We start from the raw sequence: 5,568 nt of genomic DNA on the forward strand, positions 1-5,568 counted from the left end.
CTCATCTTCCCTCCCCCAACTCCCACGTCCACTCCCTCTTGTCGCCACGCGCGTGGGCCATGTGACCATCAGTCGCTCGCTACTATGGCCAACAGGACCAGAGAAGATAGCGTAAAACTAAACTCATTGGTCCCAATAACTTAGTCCAAACCTTAATACGACTCTTACTCAATTATAGAAACCATTAATACTATACGAGAATATACAACACGCCACAAACGTCAGCGGCTGCGCCTTTCAGAATCGATATTTGTCAAACAACATGACAAAAACATTGCACAAACACATTGTGGCAAGTTACAACTAATCGATATCTAACCTCCTCGCGTATGTATAAGACAAACTAATTGTGATTGATTTAAATGCCTCATACAGATGGAGTTAACCACAAATGTATTACAAATGTCAGTTCTGTACTCATTCGTGGTATTCTGTTGTGCAATGTGACAGCTATATCCCATTCACCCAAATAAAATGAAGATCGCGTTTCCAGGATTACTTACTGTAGAATGATCACGTGACTTTAAATGTGGGTGAAAAAAAGCAAAATGAAAAAAAAAGAGCATCGGGAGCAAATGAGGTAAAACGGGGCTCAGGACGTGAGAATTATGCTCTCACCCATAGGAATTAGGGACACGTATTAACAGCACTGTCACGCGACATCAACCTCAGCCTACACACGGACCAGAATTTGACATTTTCACATCTATAGAGAATAAGGGATTAGCATTTGACTACATTTCCCTGACTGGCCATAGGGAAAGCGAATTTGTTTTGTTTTATAGTTTCATATTGATCCATTTTTTGTTCTCATTAGGGTCGTGCTAAACTGGAGCCGATATCATAGCTGACTTTAGACGATAGATAGGATAAATCCTGGGCTGGTTCGTCAGTCACATGGAACATATATAGTTAATATTGCCGTGTCTCCTGATGACACAGGACCCATTGATACCCTTTTAAATTGCATTTTAGATATCAAGTCATGGATGGCAGATAATTTCCTACAGCTCAATGAGGACAAGACTGAGGTCTTAGTTATCGGTCCCGAAGGTCAGAGAGAGAAGCTTTTACCAAAACTACACATTTTTAATCCCTCACACTGTGTGAAGAACCTTGGCGTCATTTTTGACTCTGAGCTCAGTTTTATTCCTCATATTAAAAATGTAACCAAGATTGGTTTTTATCACCTTAAGAATATCGCCAGAGTCCGCCCGTTTCTCTCTCAGGCTAACACGGAAGTGCTGATGCATGCCTTTATTTCCTGTCGTTTAGATTACTGTAATGCCCTGCTCTCTGGCCTCCCGAAAAAGAGCATTTCACCACTGCAACTACTGCAGAATTCAGCCGCTCGGGTGCTGACGAGAACCAGAGGGCGGGAGCACATTACGCCAGTTTTGAAATTGCTGCATTGGCTCCCTGTGTGTTTCAGGATCGATTTTAAAGTACTTTTATTAGTTTATAAATGTGTTAATGGTCTTGGGCCATCTTATTTATCTGATTTGCTTTTATCATACCAGCCCTCGCGGATCCTGAGGTCCTCTGGCGCCGGCCTTTTATTTATTCCAAGGGTGAGGACCAAAATGCATGGCGAGGCTGCATTCAGCCGTTTTGGTCCTCACCTTTGGAATAGCCTGCCAGAGGATGTCAGGTCTGCAGAGACTGTTGATATTTTTAAGAGGAAGCTCAAGACACACCTTTTTAGTTTGGCTTTCAACAACTTTTAAATAATTTATCTTTTCTTTTGATTGAAGATAATTCTATGTTTTGCTTTGAATGTTTTAAAGCACTTTGAGTTGCATTTTTATGTATGAAAAGTGCTATATAAATAAAATGTGATTGATTGATTGATTGAATAAACATGGGAGGAAGCCGAGGGTTACACACAGGAAGGCAAGAGCAAAGAGAAAACACATTTTGTGGGGCGCTCAAGAGCTGTTTGGTATTCTAAATCATTTTAGGAAGCACATACACTACAGCTAGTTATGTTATGTCTTATAGGACAACTATGTTATGTCTTATAGGACAACCCATCAAGAATTTTACAGTGGTGATGTTCTCTTGTGGATTACTTTGTTATTTATCCTTAAAAGTACCACGTTTTATGTACCCGGTACTCGTTTGAGGTCTGCACATTCACTTTTTGTGCAACACACACCCCATGCAATCATATATTCTGACAAGAGTATGCTTCTGTTCATCCTCAACTGTTTGAAAAGGAATCTCTATGACATGTGAGTCATAAATTAGCATGGGTTGCAAGCAGAGAATATTCTTACAACATGAACATGTTGCTTTTGCTTGCAGAATACTGAGTTTTGTACTTCGGAATAATGTTACATGGCAGTAAATAAGGGATGGATGGTGATGTAATGTAATGTACCCATCAGGCCAGGATGCAGGTGGCCGACAGAGTCGGTAAGATCACAGCTATTGTGGTGAAAAACAACTAAATCAAGGCAACGTCACATCATTAAAAGGGGAAAAAACAAGCTTGCATGCATGCACATTCTCACACGTACATTATTAAATAACCCCAACGGGCTTCGCATCCTGTAGCCTATCCTGTTTAGCCTTACAATGCATGCGTTGACAGATCTTAAACGGACACTTGATTGGGCTGAACATCAACACTTATATAATAGGTCTGTATGAAAAAAATTGTCAGCACTAAATTTCATCCCCGTAAAAGAATCTGTAGTGATTTATGGGCTTTTTTGTGATGACTAAAGCTGCAAATTGGCCCGCACACTTTTGGGGCGTGGTTTTTTTTTTTCATTCGCCATCTCGGGCTGTCAACGTCATCGCAGGGAGGCTTGAGCCATGTTGTTCCTTGTTTTGGTTTGTCACGTTCTGTTGTCACCTAGTGTCTGAAAGTGATTAATTTCCACTAAAATTAATTTGCACATTCCTACTCTTGTCCATTTCAAACTGTGAAAATATAAAAGCGGGCGGCACAATATTTAGTTTTTATTAACATCAAATGTGAGCTTTTATGAGGAAAAAACACTCACCTCCACAAAATCAAACAGATTGTGCTGATCGACCAGTAATGGGCATATGAATTCAGTGACAATTGATCGTAGCTTTCGGACATTTAGCGATCCAAACGCTTTGTTATTTTCCCATAGCATCGCCGTGGGAGTGGGCCGGCCTGTGTGCGTCAATTTTGGATAAATACAAGCCCCGGAGGTCGGCTTGTTGAAATGTCAAAGTTGGACTTTGAAAGATTTAAGAGCACCGGACTTCCAGCGAGGCCGTTCCTTCAGCCGAGTATAGCCATTTAACGTATCTCATTTTCGGATGGGCGGCACAGGAGTGGACCTCGGCGAAAAAGTCAAGCTAACACTTTGAATAATCTATAACAACCTATGAGCAATTCAGCTAACGAATAAGCTTCTTGGAACGCAATGTGTTTGAGTATCTTGGTGACTTATGACATGACAACGTATGTGACATGAAGTGCACCTCAGCTGCATTTAGGATGCTCATTTCTTGCTCTTTTTGGTCACACATGGAAAGGTTAATTGTTTTGTGATGTTTTCAAAGGTTGAAGTGGGCCTAAGTAGAGATGTCCACATGTATTGGGGTCGATTGATCCCCGTTATTTTGACAATATTAGCGATGTTATTCAGAACAACTTTGAATGACAAAATGTAATCGCTCCCCGTTGTGATGTCACACGAGGCGTGGAGAGAGGGTGAGGGGGTGTGGTCAAATTGCTCATTGCTTTGTTGCTGTCATTAAATTTACATCACTTTCTCATTGGGTTTGTTCCAGTAACTGAATAACAGTGTTTGTCTTTACCATGCAAGGTCAGCGCTCCCTTCGTAGCTGGCTAGAGCCGTCCAGACTAGTGCAGCACTGCACGTATGCATCTCCTCCTCCTCCTCCTCTTGCTCCTCATTTCCCCCTTCCCTCTTCACACCACCAGAATTAAGCTGAGATGGCAGCGAAGAGTCGGAGGAAGGTGGAAGGCCAAGCGGTTGCTGACTTGGTCTGTTTTTGCAGGGTCTTCCAGTGGTCTAAAAGCCCATCTTGTGTGCAAAACAACATTAGGAATGCTTGCACAATGTCCAGCAAAACAGTGTTGTATAACTTTCAGTCCCACAGATGCAATGACATGTGCCCCATTTTGTTTTAATTTCACCGATCACCACACTGTGCGTGTGTGTTTGTCAGTTGTTTTAATTTGATATTTCTTCTTTATTTGGCGGCGTGTGCTTGTGCGGCGCCTGCATGTGATGTGAAAATGATGTTCTCGACGCCGATTAGCTGTCGCAGATGAGGGACAGACTGGGACCACGTGGGTTGGCCGGAAATACCACCCAGAAGTTATAGACGGAGAAACGATGCCCAGCTCTGCATATTATCTGATAGTTTCAGAAAAGCATGTGATGCCCACTGTAAAGGGTCAGTGATAGGCTGCGGGAGAATGCCTGCTAAATGTGCCCGTGAGTGCACGGCAATCGAATGACACCTCTTCAATCATGTCTTCAGCCTCTGAATGGTTGTTTTTCCTCAGGTGTGGTGGTTTCTTAAAAATCTAATTAGAAGTACATGATGGGGCCAGAGAGGGCTGATGTTTTTTGCTTGTTTTTTATGGAAAATGTTATTATTTTGAAGATTTTTTAATGTGTTTTTAAGCATGTGAATTAGGACTGCAAATAATGATAATTGCTATAAAAGTGATAACAACGTTATTCAGTGAGTTTTAGTGACACGTTTGGGGTAACCCCCAAAGACGGACTTTTATGTAGTTTTACTTTAAAAAAGTTGCTTGACGGCTCATTGGGGAAATCCAAAATAATTTGCACACTTTGCATAGCCAAATTCAAATACCATATTAGTTGCATGTCTTTGGTGTATCGTTCAACTGTTGTATTTTACATGAAAAGAATCGTATTCAATGATTCAAGAAAGCTATTAGAACAGTCTTTGAATCAAAATATACTTTTATTTCTTTAATTCCAAGATTTTACTCAAGTAAATAACGGTTCCAAGCTTCGTAAAAAATTGTAGATGAAAAATACGATTAATCGCGATTAATTATGGAAAATGTTGCGATTAATTTGTTTGAAAAATTTAAGCATTTGCCAGCACTAATATATACATATAAATATTAGTGCTGTCAAACTTATCACTTTATCGGGCGGTATTTAAATTTTGTAATTGATCGCGTCAAAATATTTGACACATTTAACGCATGTGCAGAATGGCCGCCCATGTATAATCCCACTCAGTGCAGTGCAGTGAGCAGCAGAGCGGACACGTGCGTGTGTAAAGTAGTAAAGCAGGTAGGCCCTCTGGCTGGGGAATTCATATTCTTAAAAAATACAGATGGAACAATAAATAAGCAGGTATTCATTTGCACTCATTGCAAATGGTGAAGTATAGTTTCCCCCCGGCTCGCGGATGTCGCCCGCGGGAGTATAAAGAAGCATTTCGAAAGAAGAGGGCAGCTTTAAATCTCAGAAATGTGAATAAATTGGTTTGCCTCAGCGACAGAGGGTGAGCATAGAAGAGGGCTGTCTTGTTTTGGGCGAATAAAGTCAGTTAATCTAACAC

This window comes from Filicampus tigris, chromosome 7, assembly GCF_054856515.1.
Source record: "Filicampus tigris isolate MCC_2025a chromosome 7, RoL_Ftig_1.0, whole genome shotgun sequence".
Taxonomy (NCBI): domain Eukaryota; kingdom Metazoa; phylum Chordata; class Actinopteri; order Syngnathiformes; family Syngnathidae; genus Filicampus; species Filicampus tigris.